The sequence below is a fragment of the Chlamydotis macqueenii genome, chromosome 12 (genome assembly GCF_036417535.1).
Source record: "Chlamydotis macqueenii isolate bChlMac1 chromosome 12, bChlMac1.mat, whole genome shotgun sequence".
NCBI classification, from domain to species: Eukaryota; Metazoa; Chordata; class Aves; order Otidiformes; family Otididae; genus Chlamydotis; species Chlamydotis macqueenii.
Window position 1 is genome coordinate 23,145,839 of NC_141567.1, and position 19,767 is coordinate 23,165,605.

Genomic DNA, 19,767 nt, shown 5'->3' on the forward strand with positions numbered 1-19,767 from the left:
ATCTATTCTGCCTGCCTTTTCCCAGAAATTCATTCTTATGTAGACTTCTCTTCTCAGCCTTTGTTTCTTTTCATCAACTTACACCACTTTTGTGACTGTTACAAGTATTTTCCAGACAGGGAAAAGCATATAATACAATATGCATTTCAAATGTTGATAGGTAATTATAGGAATAGTATTTGTGATGCTAAATGGATGTCTTAAAAGCATAGTTAAAAAGATGGAAAAAAGAACAGCATATTCCTGAGTTTCTAGTTTAGGATTCTAATATTACGTCTACTTAATACTCTTGCACAGAGGAGTTCTGGGTGAGGGGACTGTTGCTACAACTTACACTGTTTTATTTTTGCAGTTAATAAAATTTCTCATCTGCAACCAGATATCTAAAACTAGACTGTAAGTTTGTTTTCATCACTATCGTTAAACATGGAAACACGTTTTATCACTTGACTGCACATTTCCTTTTCTTTCAACGAGAAGATTGGTGACAGAAAAGAATTTTTAAGTAGCTTTTGGAATTTACAAACACAAGCATTATGAGCAGTAAGCCTCATGTGTCTTCTTTGTATTTTCGGTTGTTCTGTTACTGCCAAGTATCTGCTATGCTGGCGTAATGACATTTGATTAGTCTGTGAGTTTTCAGCTTAACCCTGGACTCGCAGATCAACGCCATTACTAAGACCAATCTGTCACAGTCTACACAGGGCTAGTGACAATTTAATTGAGAAACACGCAAAACTGGCACTGGAGGTGGAATGTAAGGCACGACAACTCTTTTTTCCCCTGTTAATGTCTCAGCAAATAATTATAACATGGTGCATTTAAAATGTATTAAACTTACAATTTAAATAGTTAATAATAAAATACTCTCTTCTGTGTTAAAGTTGTGTTATTCTATTCCGCCACACATGTGATCTGATCCTGCAGATAGTTAAGTTTGTTCTTCAGCAATTTCAAAGCGTTCCTTACCTATTTATAGCTAAGCATTTACTGGACTGGGCATGTCAAGTCCTCAAGGACTTGCTTTTGCTCCTCTGGCCTTGCAGGTACCACTCAGGCTGGAGATACAATCGTGTTTACAGAACTGACTTCAAACATGGCTGAAAGCTGTTTAAGTACAGTGTGGTTAAAGAAATACTTATCTAAAAGGCAGCTTTTTATCGCAGAAACACTTTTTTTTTTTTTCCCCCTATTTATACAAATCTATTCCCAACTGATCTTCCTATGGGAATAGCATCTGGTTAGGAGTTTTCTTGTCCTCATTTCTTTTCTGGTCGGCTTAGTCTGAGGACTGCATCCCTGTCAGGAGGCAGGGCTAACTTGAACCACATTAATCAGCTGAGCTCATACTCTTTTATCTCCAGTGGAGTGAGAAGTCCTAGCCTCTAATTTATTTTCCGGAATATCCTTCTATTGTTCTGTTTTCATACATAATACAACAGAATTTACTTTTGATTATTGTAATAAGTAGTCTCAATGTCTGAGATTTATTTTCCAATGCAATAGCTTTGAAGATTAAGTTATGGCATATAGATTAAAATATTACATATAACCAGCATAATTTTCTCATGTGATGTTGCTGTGTCTTCAAGGAGTTGAAAATACTCTGGTACATGTTTTTGCATTTGTACTAGACGTTGGAGTCCTTTTGACGTGCTGGCCAGCACTTTGGAGCTGACCTGACGAGTTCTTCAGTATTTTAAACTACTGCAGGGGAAAATAAAGCAAATGTCCTTGCTTTTACAGCTCTGAAGGTAATTTCAAAGTGTAAACCAATGCAGTATTGTTTTCCTGAGTTTGCCAACCCATTTCCCATAGCTGTTCCCTTTCTCTATGTCTGGTAATTTTGCTGATGAGAAATAAGTAACACTAAACCATATTAGATAAAAGCACTTTTGGAAGACAATCTGAAGACTGGTGGTAAGGTAGAAAAGGGACAGGAAGCAGCAATGAAGATACAACTTTAGTAAGAGGAGTACAGTTTTTTTGTAAGCTTGTGGTTTGCAGTGGAAAAAAGAGAAAAGAGTTGGTAGACATATAAGCAGTGCTTGTAAAGAAAAACTTAAATTTGTGGGCAAATAGTGCAAATAGTATTTTGAAAATCACTCTACACTTCTGCAGTGATTCTTTGTGTAAGAGAGTTACGTGAATAGAAAGACTAAGGAGTATACCAAGCTGAAATATTTTACATGCAAATAAAACACTGGATGAGTATAAGGACAACTGCTAAACAAATCAAGTAGCTGATTCCAGATTAACTTTGGACTGTGTGATTGCAGTTTTGTAGCTGGCCAACTTACTGCTTGTCTGTACCGCTATCAGTTGAAAAGGTGTTAAAAAGACAAAGGAACAAAAATAGCAAAAATTAAAAAATAGCCCACGAGGCGTCATATGTCTCTAGAAGGTGAAGAAGGTTCTCTTGCAGAAGTACTACTGTTTCTCCTGTTTCTAATTAAGCACTTCAAAATGGCAGTACTGTCACAGTAGCTGCTATACAACCACGAAAGCAAACAGCACTTGCTCTCCAAAGTCAACCGAGTTTCACTCTGAGAGCCTATCTCATTATTTTCATAACTGTTGAATATTTCATTTGATTCTTTTAGCTGCTTAATCAAAGAGCTGTAAGGAAAAATACTGCTCTATGAACTGAAAAGGAAGAAAATGATTTCCAGTAATATCCTTGGGGAACGGGAATATTTGGGCCACACTGAAGGCTGCTGTTAGTGATAACGACTAATAAAGCATGTATGTTGGGTAGGAGGAAAAGAAAAGTTGATTCATTCTTATGATAAAAAATGCAAGTTTTCTGGTTTTCTTTTGTGTGTCTGCCGGTCTGGCAAGGATAAAGTTTCATATTAGTAGCTGCTGAGGGAAATTACATTCCTCCTGGAAATCCCTGCTTATAATTGCATTACTAATATGTAGTGTGATGCGTTTTGAAAACTTCAGGATATCACTCAAAGCTAGCAGCTGTGGGAGTTGCTTGTGCTGTGAAACAGTTTTATGCAAGGTTTGCCTGAAAGATGAATTGCTGTTGCTGCCGATGGCTGGCACTTTCCAAGTCTACTTTGAACCTTAGCTAACATTCAGGATGTGGATTATAGCAAAAAGTACAGTAGGTTTTTGTGTGTGGGTGAGGTGGGTTTTTTTTGTTTGTTTGTTTGTTTTTTTGGTTTTTTTTAATTGCAAATGTTAATCATAATTTCCCTCCCCTCCCTTGTTTGGTTCTAAACCAAACTTTAGGCATGACTGAATGTACAGGTTTGGATGCTAGCACTGCTGATATCATCCATTTCACCAGCGTTTCTCATCCAGCTCTTTAAGATCCTGCGTGTGTACCAGCACTTGCTCCACTGACTTTCTCCTCTAACAGTGACTCAACTTGGCAGGTCTTTTCTGCTGGGGCATGAACTATGGCTATACTTAATCTTCCCATATTCTTTCTTGCATTAGAATGGTGTCAGGATAGACATCTCTGTACAGAGATGGTGTAATCTAAGTTTGAGGACAGTACAGTCTGAATTTGGTTGTATTTCTTCTGAATTTGATAGCAAAACTGCCGTCATTTTAGTTTGGATAAATGTAGCCCTAAGTTGGAGTTGTTAAAGTAGTATTTTTTTTAATGTTCTTTAGCTATGTAGTAGAAGAGGTGGCTATAAATCTTTATTTGATAGTTTTCTAGAATTGTCAGTTTGGATATAGCACCCAGTGCACAGGACAGGACCTGAGATCCTGCTGTGTGTCAGCAGAAGCTGAAGAGCAGGTGTTGGCAGACCTGTGAAAAGAACATATTGCAAAAGTAGAATCATACTTTCTGTTAGGTTTAAAAACAAAGCAAAAGACAACCCCCCCCAAATTTGAACTGCTAATACAGTGAAACTCAACTAGTTTTTATTCTATTAATTTTTAAATAATAGATGTGCTTAAATTTAATTTGCTTTTAAATAGGAAATGTCTTTAAATCCGAATTGATTGTTGAATGGCTGTCACAGTGTGTGCTGCGGCTCCTCTGGAGCAGTGCTGGTACAGCTTGGCCAGCTAGTGGGTGCCCCTTACAGAACTGAAAACCTGTAACTGCCAGCTTGCAGGCTGGCGTGCATCTGATTCTCTCCTTTACCCAGCTGCCAGTTTGCCACACAGTGTCTAGGAACTTCATATCTGTGTGGCTTCTTCCCCTCTGTAGAAGGAGCATTAAAACTGATCAACAGGTTCAAATGCTGGGGAGAAGACAGAAATGACAGAAATTCACTGTCTCTGCCCCTCTCTCTAATAAGCTTTGTTTGCTCAGGAAACCAGGCTAAGAAGCATGTCCCCATTTCAGCTTTGTTTTTTGCATTGCAAATTTGGAGTTTGCTCCAAGAAGTCCTTATTGCATTTGTAGTCTCCAGTGTGGTGTTTTGAGCCTTAGGGAATTTTCCTTCAGCCCTGGCATTCATAGAATCATAGAATGGTTAGGGTTGGAAGGGACCTTCAAAGGTCATCTAGTCCAACCCCCCTGCAAGGAGCAGGGACATCCCTGACTAGGTCAGGTTGCTCAGAGCCTCATCCAGCCTGGCCTTGAACGTTTTCAGAGATGGGGCCTCCACCACTTTTCTGGGCAACCTGTTCCAGTGTTCTATAACTCGCATCGTAAAAAATTTTTTCCTAATTTCTAATCTAAATCTACCCCCCTCTATTTTAAAACCATTACCTCTCGTCCTATTGCAACAGGCCCTACTAAACAGCCTATCCCCATCTTTCTTGTAGGCCCCCTTGAGGTACTGGAAGACCTCTATCAGGTCTCCCCGGAGCCTCCTCTTCTCCAGGCTGAACAGCCCCAACTCTCTCAGCCTGTCCTCATAAGAGAGGTGCTCCAGCCCTTTTATCATCTTTGTGGCCCTCCTCTGGACCTTCTCCAACTGGTCCATGTCCTTCTTGTGTTGGGGGCTCCAGAACTGGACACCGTACTCCAGGTGGGGTCTCACCAGGGCAGAGTAGAGGGGGAGAATCACCTCCCTCGACCTGCTGGCCACGCATCTCTTGATGCAGCCCAAGATGTGGGTGGCCTTCTGGGCCGCAAGGGTGCATTGCCTGCTCATGTTAAGCTTCTCATCCACCATTCTGAGGGATCTTGAGGAATGGGAGCAGTAACGTTTTTTGTAACCAGGAGTCACACAGGGAATGGAATAGGGCCAGTGGAACTGAAAGACCTACTTTGGTAATGCACTCCAGAATCACCACTTTTACAAGCCCACCCATCTTGCACACGCTGAGGAAAATAAGGTCAACCGGTCAGGTTCGTAGGGAGTCGCCGAATAAATGTGAAAATGAAGGAGCTCCAATATTAATAATGTTCAAAGTTTAAGAAATGGCAGAGGAGATAGAAAATAGATGCTCAGTTAGGTTTTGTATGCTTCGTTGCATGGAAGATCAAACAATAACATAGGACAAAAGGAATACTTTGCTGTAGCTCAGAAGAGGGATACTTCTGTCTGTCAAATAGTGCAAATACCTAGCCTTTAAATTTTTCCTTCTGAGCAAATTTAAGGTGTAAAAGACACTGTTGTCAGCTAATGAGAATGAAGGATCACTTGTCCTATTAAGTAGATTTACAAAAGATGTGAACAGGGCCCCCTTGTGCTGGAGGGAAAACCCAGCTGTGTCCAAATTGGAACTCTGTTGAGATCAGTTTTAAAAAGCAGTGTATTTTACTTTACATATTGCATCAGGTAGTGCAAAGAACAAATGCATATTGGTTAAGCTTAAGCATGAATAGAAACATGAAAGCAACTTTCAAAACCGTATGAATATTATAGGATGGTAAAACATTGAAAATCCTTTCTAAGGAAGCTGTAGTGCACATGTGCCTTTACACTGGTACAACAGCTTCCTGTAAGCTGCTATGTTTTTTTAAATTACAAATTACACTTAGTCATCAACCCTTTTAACATGTAGATAAAGATCACTGATCCAAAATGAGATTTGTAACTCTTCAGACTGAGGATAGAGGTATCAGATTATTAGTGTGCTTTCACAGCTTCTTCCCCAAATGCAGGGACACTTCTGTCTGCACGCATTACTGTTCTAGGTGCTCTCTTCATAAACTTCACAAAATGTGGAACCAACTTAAGTCTCACAGAAGAGCTGTAGCACGTAGAGTAATTAATCCGCCTTTCGGTTAAATATTCCTTTTTGAAGTACAGATGATGTAATTTGAATAGTGTGACTGCTGCCAAAATATTGTTTCCTATATGCAAAAAGGATCAAATTTGTTCATTTCAGATAAAATTAATAATCACGTTTGTTCTTACATTAATGCATTTTATTGCTGTTTTAAATACAGAACTTTTTATTCAGCATTTCTTGGTGCCTTAACACCTTCTACATGGACACTGTATTTCTTTCTATTATTTTCTTTCTAATATTTCAGAACCATAATAAGAGAGAGAGAACCTGATTCAAGACTTTTTTTTTTTCTTTCGTTTTTCATTCAGGTCTGGAGCAGAGCCCAAACTCTTGGCTTTGCCTATGCTGACATTAATAGAAAGTGATGTGGAGGCAGTAAATTTGTAGTTCAGCAGAACTGACAAATCAATTTAGATTTGCTTGTTTGGGATAATTTTACTAGTATTTGAAGAACCTGTTAGTATCTCAGAAAATATAAGCACATTTTATTTCAGGAAGCAATCTTTTGATGTTTTTCCTGTGAAAAAGATGACAGAGTTTGGTCTAAAGTTTTCCAGAGTGCTGACGTTAAGTGCCCAATTGCTGGGAAGGACTCCCATCTTTAGGCAGTATGATGTTCCGTGAAAACAAAATCAATGCTTTTAATTTGTTGATTATTTCTGTGTTAACTTTTTTTTTATTCTTGAAAAAGAGCGTGGTAGCTCTTGAAGTTAATCATCTAGAGCCTGTCTTGGAGGGGACTATTTTTAAGAAGCTGGTTTTTTTGTAAAATGCTGCTGACCTTAAAACATCCGAATACTTTCTCTCTTGCAATGCTAAAAGAAAGCTCTGTCACCATTACTAGAAGCTGCCTAGATTGGCTTATAGTTGAAAGAACAAAACATGGAAGTTTTACTTTATAGTATTACAAAGTATTTAGCAGATGTGCCTTTTGGGTAGTAGGGAGGCCTGCCGGACCTACTTTCATTTTAATCACTGAAGGAGTATTTCATGATTTGACGCTGGCAAAATTCAGTTATTACATTTCTGGTGTGAAAGCTGATCTGCTGAGTGTGGGTTGTCCTTTCTTTTTTTTCCTAGTAGGATATTGGCAAGAAGAAAGCAGAAAAAATTCAATATAAAGCATTTTGTCTCCTCCTAAGGTCTTTTTAGTTCTGTCTTGAGGTACTGATTTGTTAGTGCCTTTATGGACTGCTGCGGCAGGAGGTGGCACGCTCATTCACATGACAGCTGGTCAGTTTTCCTTTGCAGCACATCCCATCAGGCCCTCTATTTTTTTTCCAGAGTGTCTTTTCATGAGAAGTTGTCTTATTCCAAGGAAACAACTGTAGTTCTGTTTTACAGTTGTAGGAATCTACCTATATGAATTAATGTGTTCGTATTTTTCCTATTTATTTTTTCTCATCTTTTCTTCTTGTATTTTGTAGAATATTTCTCTCATTGTGAAATAATGGCTATACAGCATGTGCTCTTCTTGAAGTTTGCCACTGTGTATGCAAATCAGTTCATAGGCAGTGTGGTCCAGTGGCTGTTTCCCCCCCCACCCCCGCATTTTTTAAGTTTCCTCTTTGATTGCCAGTAGAGGTTTTGTGGCACAGGTAAGATTTGTGAACACTAACGAATAACATTACCCTTGCTTGCCCGCTGGTTGGTTTTCATTCCATAGACTCACAGGTCATCTGTTCAACACACATGTCGAAACTGTGGCTGTTGGTAAGGGCATGATGTGTTTTTAGTGTGTGTTGGAAAAAAACATTTATTGGTCAGAGTGGTGAAGAGGAGACCTCCAACAGAACTGGGGACTGGGGAGAATGGAGGCAGTTGGCACTGATATTAGGCACAGCTTTTGGCTTTGAAAACAGAGATGAGTTGTTTTGTAGCATTATCTAAAATGGGCTATTGCTAGATCCTCTTCTTACCCTATTTCTGTTGCCAGGGACAGATGTCTTAATTCCTGCAGGAACCATGGTCAGACAGGTAACAATCTAGCATTTTCTTCTAGGGGCAACACCTATTATGGGACGGCTCGGGCACTTGCAGCTTTTCTCAAGAGCATGGAATGTATGAAGGCAGATACTCTGATGCTTGTGATGAAAAACACTCCACATTGTCCACTGTGTTTGAGTCTCCTAAAATTCACTGTGTTTGATTCTCCTCAAATTTCCTCCTAAATTCCTAGGCCTGTATAGCATAGGCAATTTTTACAAGAAGGCCATGCATTCCATGCGTTCAAGTCATCTTGTTCAAACAACCTGTTCATAAAACTTGTTTGTAAAAATGACGGGAAGATCTCGTAACTAAATAGATGGCTATGCCTCTGTAGAGCTGTAGTTTCAGAACTACGTTTCACTGTTTCAGGACTTTACTGCTGTAATTTTGATCCCCTATGTAAACTTAGCAAATGTCCACACTTTTCCGGTAAGATTCGGGCAGCAGCGAGAGGAAAGCTTACCTTGGGCTGGCTGCAGTGGTTCCTTTTCCAGCCACTGCCATATGGTTTGTGTGCGCTTCAGGCTGCCCCGGTAGGGTTGGCTCAGCTGTTTGTGCAGCGTTTGCTGCAAATGTGTTTGTTTAAAACCAGAGACTTTACGTAACCGAACACTGATGTCCTCCCAGTTTGTTAACTGAGGCCTTCTGTTTTGGTACTACTCTGCAGTTTGAAATCAACATAATTTCACCCTCAGAAAATAAGCTTTATTTCAGCTGTACGTTCCTAGCAAAGGCTTACTGTTTTGCATAAAACTCTTTCCTGGAAGCGGAATGGGAAAATTAGTTGGTATTCCTCACGCCAAGTTGGTGAGAGGAAAGTTAAGCAGCCTTGTTTTTGTCCTGAAATCAAAAGCTGAAGTCTGGGAATTACTTATGTATTGTTTTCCCCTTAAAGATGGCACAAATCTTACTGCGTGGAAGAGTTTTAACTCTGGTTACAGTGCTGGTTGAGGCTCCCTGACAGGCAGTTTATGTTCAGTGTGTGTAGCCACCCCATGGCTTTTCGAAACACGGCAGAAGAGTTGTTGCTTTATCTGTCAGCACTTTGTACCCTGTTCCTGCTTCTGTGCTCCGGAGTGGTTACCAGAAATTCTCAGGTGCCTGGGATCTGAATATTTCTTCACAGTGAGCAAATGTGCCTGTATTGATCAGGGAAGCAATTGAAGATCAAAAATGTTCACGTAGCTGAAAATTGAACACAAATGTTTTTATTGCATGTGGGAGCAAAAAAGGGACTTCTATATTCTTCTGAAAATGTGGTGAAATTTATAGAAGATTGGAACGAGCCAAGAATGGGTAGAGCTTTAAAAATTATGACCTGTAACAAAATGTCAAATAAATGGATTTTAGTGAAATCTGGAAAAATGCTAAGGCAGAACATGAAAAAGATAGTTGTTTGCCAGCTCTGTATAACAGAAGTTAGATTTTCACTGAGGAAAGGGCAATAAAAATTGCCTTGATTCACAAGAAAGGAGGTGGAATAGTAGAGCACTGAAACAAGTGAATTGAGGAGCCTGGAGTTGCCTTAGTTATAGGTAAACAAATGCATTAAGAATACGTTAAACATTGTAGCAGGCTGCCTGCAGCACTTCTTAAATGATAAGACTGGAGAGTAGTCTTAGAAACCTTCTTAATTTCCTTTCTTACTTCTCTGCTTTTGAAACACTGTGAGGAAAGAAACTGAGACAAGAAAGGGTTGTGCAAGGTGACCCGTCTTCTGTAAAAGCTCACATCTGCTAAATCTTACATGGCGAGCGCAAAACTCGCTTGGTTCGTACCTTACACCTTTTGGTCCTCTGCTGTTAGCACCTGTAATGTCAGGGGCGTTTGTGAGAGGGGACAGGGCCTCGTGGTGACTGCAGGCGGCTACGTAGTTCTTCTCTCATCCTTTGGACCCAGCACAGGGTCTTCCTTCCAATGAGTGCTTTGGTGCAGACACCACCGTTGTGCTGTGGGCGGACGTGTGAATCGTGCCTGTCAGGTGCCTGCGTTAGCAGGCCCTGATGAATGGACGCGTTGTTGAGGAAGAGTTGGTTTATATGATAAATCAGTAATTTTATTTCCTTGAAATAATTTAAATGTTTAATATGTCTGCATGGGTCTTTTAGGGTTGGGGCTCGCAGACTGAGCTGCAATGGTTCAGAAAGTTTCTGGCAACATCTTAACTCTGGTCTTTTCTTGGAGCTTGTTGCCATCAGAAGTGGTTTAACAGAAGGGGCTGGATGAGGCTGTCCGCAAAGCCCTGTAGTATTGCTGCCACTGCCCTGCCAGCTCCTTCCAGCTCCTTCTCGTGTGGTCTCACTGGTGTCTGTGCCAATTTTGTTATCGGTAACTTCCTCTGACTGTGTTTGCTGTATTTTGTTTGGTTTTTTTTTGTAATGAAATGTACTGCAACTTCCTCTCCCTGTGACAAGAAGGAGGGCCAGCAGTTCACTCAAAGGCTCTATGTTTGTTACTTGGTTTAGGGAGATCTAGTAAGCTACATTGCTCAGTTTTAAAAGCAGGAAAAGAGATCACTTGATCGGTCAGCAAGGCCGCATGACAAGCAGCTGAGTGTAATTAGGGGGCAGGGTGGTTTTGTAGGGCTGGCAGCTGTGCGGATCAGTGCGAGTTTTAGAGCTATTATTCTGAATGACACTATTTTGTTCTTATGTTCTTTCTCTGCCGATACTACCTGCAGATGAGAAACAGCTCTTTTTGCATGACTATGGTATTGAAGAGATCTGAACTGTGTCAGGAAACTCATCACTGAAGGACCCATTTGCAGCTGTTAAGCATAGGTATGCAAACACTTTCTCTTTTTTATTTATGTTCATAAGATTTATTACATTATTTTCTTGGGCTGACAGTTGTGTGCCAGCTGTTCCTTTGTTAAGAGCTTTGAAACAATGTTGCTGTGCTTTTGACAAACTGCCTGAAATATTTTGATGTTGAGAGACAGTTCATCATTGCTCATGTTCTAGGAGGAAAAGTAAACTTAACTGGGAAGTGTACTGGCTGATGTAAAACATAGGCTTTTGGTTTAAATAACAGAATTGCAGCTCTTTGGTATGTCTTTGGTCATTGCTTTTCACAAAGGAAGCAGTCAGATTTAAAGACAAAGCTGGGTAAGTTTATCAATAAGATTAAAATAAATTACTGCAGTGACCGGTATCTGGATTCAGTAACTGTAAGATGCCCATCATGGTCTCAAGTCATCTGCCTACATTTCCTTCTGTGTTAAGTCAAAAGTTGTTCTACAGTTAGAAGGTGGAAATAGACCTTTGATAGTAAAGTGTACTGCACAAATAGCATTTCATAATACGGAACAAAGTAACTCAGTATTTTTAAATGTTGTCGTGCTTGAACTTTTTCCCCCTCTGTTTATTCCTGTATTCTCATTAACATATAAAGATAAATTATACTTAATAAGAAGTCCTTTAGAATGGTGGGGTTTTTAAACTGGGTTGCACATCAACGTGTTTGTTCTCATGTATACTAAATGTATTGATAAAAGGAATAAAAATGGTGTGTTGTACAGTCTGTTATTTTTAATTAGCAAAAGAAATTGGACTGCAGGGAGCCATAAGAGCTCCTGTAGTTCACATTCCTTGTTCAATCATATAGGAATGGTTTCAATCTTAAAATTAATTATGGCAAGACAATATGGGGGTGGGCTGTCATTACTGTGTTTTGTATCTCCTCTGGAAGAAACTCAAAATGTATGTGCCCATCTGACTCGATCATTCTTTGCCACCTCAATCATGAATTTGTAATTGGGCATCCTTTCTGGCCCATGTGTTTGCTAGTGTTTTTCTAATCATGGACCAAAACTCCAGTTTTTGTAGACTGTAAATAACCAAGGAGGAATTGTTCAGAGAACAGAAAACAGTCGTCTTCTCCACTTCTGTGGGAAGGTCACAAGGCTTTCCCAGGGTTCTGGTTGATGTCTGGCATAGAGTATCTTAAGATGTTTTTTCTAGCCGTGATCATCACCCCTTGACTTGTATTTATGAGAAAGAAGTGACAAATTCATAAATGTAGTTAAATAACATGGGGTTTTTTTCTGTTTCCTTATAGACGTCCTTATTGTATGAAAAAGCTTATATAAAATAGCTAGGAGGAGGGATTTTTGTAAACATTGATGCTTGATTTAGTGGGGTTTTTTTTGTGTGTGCTCCACTGGATGGATGGATTGTCATAGTTGCTTCATTGTAATTTGCTGTTATATAATGCTTTTCAATTATTGCATTACATGTACATTTTGAATGTGTTACAGAAGTGATTTCTAGCACACTGTAGGGTAGTGATTTCTAATAGCCAAATAGTTATTCGAGGATTAAATTTTGCTAATATTTGGATTCTGTTGTATAGAGCAAAATAATATTCTAGCATGTGGTGCTGCCCCCCTTTCCCTCACCATACCCCCAGTGGGTTTCAGTATATTTCCTTTTTTCCAGCATGTCTTTCACTTATAACACTATCTGAAATAAAACACCATTAGTAATTAAGCCTGGTAAAGCCAAACTAGGAATTTAATTCAGCTGGAATTCTTTAAACATGTCAAAAAGAATGGCATCAAAGAGAAATTGTTTTAATTTTTTTTTTTTACCTTGAAAAAGACAAATTGAAAAAGAGAAGACCAACAAAAATTCTGAAACTGTACAAAATTTAAAGAATTAACTAAAAAAAAAAATCTTAAAAGCTGTTAATGGAAAAAGACCTGGAACATATCCTAGTGGAATGGGGGAAATAAGCTTTAGTCAAAGGGAAATAGAAATAACTTTTTAAGGAGGTCTAAGATGTTTGACTTCATAACTAGGAAATAACATAGCTCCTGCTTCTGAATTTCGTTTAAACGCTGTTTCATGGAGATAAAGTTTCTTTGCAAAAGTTCAGTTTTGATGCATTATGGTGCAGCTGTTGATATAACCAGAGGCAGAGCTGGGATCTTGGTGAGGTGGGGATTCTCTGGGAGTGAGTGGGTTGGTCTGTGCTGGCACAGCTGCTGTGGGCACTGCAGCTGGACTGATTAGTGCTAGCAGAGATTTTCTTTTTTCACATACTGAATTTGTTTTTACTGGAATCTCGTTGCTGGGTTTTTTTTTTTCCTTCTATAGGAAGTCATATGCACTGGTTTAAAATCAAACCAAACACTGCAAGCCAAAGTCAACCTTTTGATAGAAGATGAAACAGCAGCACCTACTTTAATGAATCTTTTCAAACAGAAACTTTTGTTGGACAGTACCATTGCATACTCCCAGTTTCTTGCGACTTGTGCACAGAAGCGTGTAACTGAATAGATTCTTTGATATCCAATTACCTTTTATATCCTGTTTTGGTTTTTTTTTTCATTTCAGAACTTTGATGCCTTTCACAGCCGTAATGTAGAATGTAAAACATTGTAAATTGTTATATGAAGTTGGTTTGTCAGTTTGTCAGAGATTTTTGGATTCTTCATAAGCATGCAAAGTTTTATACTTAGTGTTAAGTCAAGAAAGCACAGTCTGAATCCACTGTGGTCTGACAAGTACATACGCGTTTCCGTGAAGCAGTTTTCTTCAGGGAACTTGCACTGCTTAGATCACTTAGAGCAGTCTGACTGGCAATTTATTTTCTTGGAATAACTTTTTTTTTTTTTTTTTTCCGGAACTTGAGTTATAGAGATGGTGGTTCTGTAAGCTCACTGCTGCTAAGCTATAGCAGAAACATTCTGAATAATAATTTTAATTGAAGACTTCTAGGAGGAGAGGTAGGAAATTGCCTATTATTGTAGGTCAGTTAAAGTGAAACTTGAGGACACTGTATGTCTGCATGAAATATAAAGAAAGAATTCTGCAGAAAGGCATCTATAGCATCAAAAGCTGGCAACAGTTGTCAGGCTTCAGCCAGAGGTGTTACTCTACAGGCGTCTCGGGGCCATTCCTCAATCTGGGAATAAGTAAAATGTATGGTATAGGCAAAATGTGGCGTTAGAATTTGTGGTGGTTTTTTGCTTTCCTTGCAGGGCTTAGGTTGAAAAACAGCAGACTTTTTTTGAATGGAAGCTTTGTGTTGTGCACTTCGGCCTACTTAATTGGTGCTTCTTTTGAATTATCCCTTCCCCGAGGCTCTAGAAAAGCAGCTATGCTGGGATACGAATCGAAGCAAACATTTTGCCAAAGCACTGTCTGAATATTTTGGCTGACTGCAGAGCCTCAACAGAAACCTTGGACAGTGTTAATACATGCTGCAGTTCTGGAGCTGTTCAAGTGGAAGATTTGGTGACTTGTTGAAAGCATGGGCTTATTTTTCAGTTCTTGGAAGGAAGGAAAAAAACCCCAACCCCTGTAGTTTTACCTTTGCTTTGTTAGAAGACTTTGAGTGATACTTTTGAGCCGTGGGTCTGCTCCAAAGTGACTATGTCTTGCTGTCACAGATCAAGATGACTTTGCTGTCACATGTTAGTAACTTCCTGAACAGAACAGGTCATGGCCTATTGAATACCATCTGGCGCTACTTCAGACAGAAGGGATGTTTTGTTACGTAATGCACAAGTTAAATTATGGCCAGAGTATTCTCAGCAAGTTATTTCTAACCTTTTCATATTATTCATGAAACATGGATGCATCACATATGCTTACTATTTCCAGAAATGTTTACTAATAAATCATAGAACAGTTTGGGTTGGCAGGGACTGTTAAAGCCCATCCAGTCCAACCCCCCTGCAAAGAGCAGGGACATCTCCAACCAGATCAGGTTGCTCAGAGCCCCGTCCACCCTGACCTGGAATGTTTCCAGGGATGGGGCACCCACCGTCTCTCTGGGTAACCTGGGCCAGTGTTCCACCACCCTCAGTGTAAAAAACTTTTCCCTAATATCTGATCTGAATCTTCTCCCTCTATTTTGAAACCATTACCCCTCGTCCTGTCACACCAGGCCCCGCTGAACAGTCTCTCCCCACCTTTCCTGTAGGCTCCCTTTAGGCACTGGAAGGCCGCTCTAAGGTCTCCCCGGAGCCTCCTCTTCTCCAGGCTCTCAGCCTGGCCTCACAGGAGAGGTGCTCCAGCCCTCTCATCATCTTCATGGCCTCCTGTGGACCCTCTCCAACTGGTCCATGTCCTTCTTATGTTGGGGGCTCCAGAGCTGGACAGAGCGCTGCAGGTGGGGTCTCACCAGAGTGGAGCAGAGGAGGAGAATCCCCTCCCTTGAGCTGCTGTCCAGGTCCCTCTGGATGGCATCCCTCCCCTCCAGCGTGTCAACGGCATCATACAGCTTTGTGTCATCGGCAAACTTGCTGAGTGTGCACTCTGTGCCACTGTCCATGTCCTGACAAAGATGTTGAACAGGGCCGGGCCCAACATGGACCCCTGAGGAACGCCACTCGTGACCGGTCTCCACTTGGACATTGAGCCGTTGACCACCACTCTCTGAGTGCGGCCATCCAGCCAACTCCTTATCCACCGAGTGGTCCGTGGAGAGAAGGATGTCGTGTGGGACAGTGTCAAAAGCCTTGCACAAGTCCAGGTAGATGATATCTATTGCTCATCCCTTGTCCACCGATGCCGTAACCCTGTCATAGAAGGCCACCAAATTGGTCAGGCACGATCTGCCCTTGGTGAAGCCATGTTGGCTGTCACCAACCACCTCCTTGCTCTCCATGTGCTTTAGCATGGTTTCCAGGAGAATCTGCTCCATGACCTTGCCAGGCACAGAGGTGAGGCTGACCAGCCTGGAGTTCCCTGGCTCTTCCTCATTTTCCTTTTTAAAAATGGGAGTTTCCCATTTTCCAGACAGTAGGAATCTCAGTGATTCCTGTACGTGCAGTTAGAATATGGATGAAGTGACATCTGAGGGAAAACACCTGCATGTACTCATGCTAAAGAAAGAATTATACTTTCTAATGTGTACTGCAGCCTCCGGAATTGCCCCATGGGCAGACCATGTGGACAGGTCACTGGGCTGCAGCACACATTAGTCAGGCTGGATGCTTTGCTTAAGCCCGTTAAAGCACACAGTGCAAACAGCAAAAGGGAAATATTTGCGGATTCTTTAAATGTAATTTGGTTTTTTTTTTTTGGTTTTTTTTTCTCCTCCAAGCCAGGCAGTTCTCAGCTGCCTTCCACCTTGTTTTGTAGGACAGATACCTGGAATACAGATAATGATTCTCCAAAAGGTCACACTGCCAAGCTTATGAAGTGTGTAAGATACATGCTGCATTACAGTAAAATAATCTCGCAAAAATAAGTTATCATGATTAGGTCAATCAAAAGTCTATGGAGAAGGTCAGGCAACAGATAGTCTGAAGATACCCCCTAATCACTGTTATATAAAAGTGAATCCCCCACAAATACGATACGAGCAACTGATGTCATCTACCTGGACTTGTGCAAAGCTTTTGACAGTGTCCCGCATGACATCCTTCTCTCTAAACTGGAGAGACATGGGTTTGATGGACGGAGCACGACATGTTGACGCGCTGGAAGGGAGGGATGCCATCCAGAGGGACCTTGACAGGCTGGAGAGGTGGGCCCGTGCCAACCTCATGAAGTTCAACCAGGCCAAGTGCAAGGTCCTGCATGTGGGTCAGGGCAATCCCAGGCACAAATACTGGCTGGGTGGGGAATGGATGGAGAGCAGCCCTGAGGAGAAGGACTTGGGAGTGATGGTGGGCGAGAAGCTCAACATGAACCGGCAATGTGCTCTTGCGGCCCAGAAGGCCAACCGCATCCTGGGCTGCATCAAGAGAAGCGTGGCTAGCAGGTCGAGGGAGGTGATTCTCCCCTTCTGCTCCACTCTGGTGAGACCCCACCTGCAGCACTGCGTCCAGTTCTGGAGCCCCCAACATCAGAAGGACATGGACCAGTTGGAGAGGGTCCACAGGAGGCCATGAAGATGATGGGGGGGCTGGAGCCGCTCTCCTGTGAGGCCAGGCTGAGAGAGCTGGGGCTGTTCAGCCTGGAGAAGAGGAGGCTCCGGGAAGACCTTAGAGCGGCCTTCCAGTACCTCAAGGGGGCTACAGGAAAGGTGGGGAGAAACTTTTTAGCAGGGCCTGTTATGACAGGGTAAGGGGTAATGGTTTTAAAACACGTATCTGCTTAGAATAAGCAGCTGTCTGCTGGAGATTTTCTTAAACTCCAGGAAAACCAAGCCATTCCTTAAAGAAATGCTCAGTTCTCATGATCCTGTTTGATTTTTACTGTCTTCTCCTTTATTTTTCAGGAAGGGCAGAAATAGAAGTGCACTCTTTTTTTTTTTTTTTTTTTTTCTTAGCCTTCTGGAGTTGGAAGTGTTGCTCAATTAGTGGGTTGGCAAACTTCTGCTGTTTCCCTCCTTCTGTGAATACAACCAGCTTTGTGGCTGAAATCCTGCTGGCTCCTGTGTTGATGAAAGAGTTGGAAACTGTGTAAATCTATGTAAGACTGTCATTCATGCCTTGATACTGTCAAGAGCAGGTACGGTATAGTGATGTGTTACAAATGTTAAGGTTAGGCTGTTGGTAAGCTACGAACTGGATCCCAAAGTGGTCAGAATTGTCACATCAAGGAAGCATGCTGGGCATTGCTCTGAATTTCCTGTTTATAAGTTAGTAAAAAAGGACGACACATTAACTTGTAATGCACTGTGGCTTAATGTATTTGTTAGAGGAACAGTTGAATGGCTGAGGAAGGAGTAGGTTGTATGGAGCTGTAAAAAAAAAAAAAAAAAAAAAATTCCCAGTATACTCTGGAGTTTATTCACGTGGTAGAGATGTTTGCTTCACTGCTGCAACTTGAAAGCAACTTCTGGTGAGAGTCCAAAGAGGTAACTTGGAAGGCGAAAACTCAGCTTTCCAGGAGAGGGACAGGTCCTTTGAGAGAGTTCAACTGTTATAATCAGATACTGTTGTAAATCTTTATTTACCTAGAGTATTTTCTTATCATGAACCATGAAAATGTTAGAAACTGATGAGGGAATAGAGATGGTGCTGTGCTTTTGCAGAGAAGTTGAAATTGCCCAGAGATCCTTCCGTATGCGTGATGTTGGAGTATCACCTGCAACATCACTGATTTGATTTTCCATTTTTTCCAGTTCTGTGCTGCCTTTCATTCCTTTGTGTAACTGAGGCGTTCTTTGAAACTCAGCCTCCTTTTCGTTGGTTTGGTTATGCTGAAATGCAGATGTAGTTGCAAAACTAACTGTTGTTTCCTTTCCTGGCTTCTCTGTTCCTAGTTTCCCCTGGTTTCCTGGAAATGCAATCCAGAATCTGCTGTTTCTTTGCCCGGTCTGTTGTACAAGGCTCTCACCACATTTGTAGACCTCTCGCTTTACTTACCACTTTTGTCTCCACTTTCTGGGTAGGATCATGATTTTATGCCTGGAATCTCCCATTATAACTCACTCTCAGAGTGCTTTGTGTGCCTGTCAGTTCTTGCTCTGCAAAATTCTTCAGTTCTAGCAATGCTGACAGCTGACAAAATGTCCTAGAGCACCTTCAGCTGAGATAAAAGTGACACCAGCATTTGGAAGCTAAAGTCTTGCAGCCTATTCTTTTTTTCATGTATTATTGCAGACTCCTGTATGTATCTTGAGCACCCTTAAAATGACTTAGATCCTTCCAAGAAAGACACAATCCTTAGACATTGATCCTACAATTCCTTAGAATTCCTCTACAGTTCAAACTAAAAAGGTCATAACGGTAAAATGCCAAGTAAAGCGATTGAGAGTAACCACAAGGTAAATGCTCAGAGCAACTGAATCTCTTCCTCTCTCAAATGAGAGGGAGTATTTTCCTTCCTGTTATTTATGTTATAGAAAAGTCCTAGAAGTCACAGAAAGTGTCATTTTGGCCAAAATTAAAGTAAGCCAGGTCGTATATTTTCCTAAGAAAAAAATAATGCAACTCAGAATATTTTAGTAAAGTGCTTATATATTACCTCTCTTCCCCTCAGCATAGCAGTTACTTGAATTTACAAAAATTTGTTGTCATAATTTGTTTATATGACATTTGTACATATTTGTCAACTTTTAGCCAAAGGCACTTCTAATAAAGTGTTGACTAAGCAGGGACATTGTTTAACTCTCTGTCCCTTGTTTCGACAGAGCTGGCAAGCATCTGATGGTGACCAGTTCTGCAAGCATGAAGGTGCTGCTGAAGCCTTAGAGCAGGGTGAAGCTGTTCACTACGCTTCACCCACACCAGGCAGGAATGGGGTTACTGCTTTGCTGTAGTGTGATGGGCATGCTAGTGTGACGGGGTAGTGAACTTACTCCTTTGAGGCCCAGATTGCTTTCTCAGTGCTTCTGCTGTAACGGATAAGGTGACTTATTGTTCTGGTTTTGTTTAGTGAGGAGGAGCTATGGTGGTGGCAGCTGCTGTAGGAAACTGCTGGAAGTTGCTCCCCTTTGTTCAGTGGACTCAGCCGGGCCTAGGGCGGACCCGCTGCTGGCCAGGGCCAAGCCAATTGGTAGCAAAATGTTCCCTGATAACGCCTCTGCGATAATATATTTAAGAAAGGGAAAACAGAAGGAAAAAAAAAAAGGAGAAGATGTGAAGCAGCTGAGCAGGGGCAGAGAGGGGGAGGCGCGAGCCTTGTGGGCCTTGCACCCCTCACCCTCTGGCCTCCCTCCGGGCGGCGACTGCACCCAACTTGTCCCGGCTGAGAGAAGTGGAGA

General features: G+C 41.3%; 1 protein-coding gene across 5 annotated transcripts in view; it reads left to right on the forward strand.

The window, feature by feature from the left end:
- RAB27A (RAB27A, member RAS oncogene family) overlaps nt 1-19,767 on the forward strand; it is a 39,993-nt gene that overhangs the window by 1,933 nt on the left and 18,293 nt on the right. For 3 of the 5 annotated variants that reach the window (XM_086757038.1, XM_086757037.1, XM_086757042.1), the window contains one exon: nt 10,835-10,934. The gene's annotated coding sequence lies outside the window, so the exon portion shown is untranslated. Of the gene's footprint in view, nt 1-10,647; nt 10,710-10,834; nt 10,935-19,767 lie in introns of those variants that run through there. The other 2 variants (XM_086757040.1, XM_086757039.1) reach the window with 2 other exon arrangements.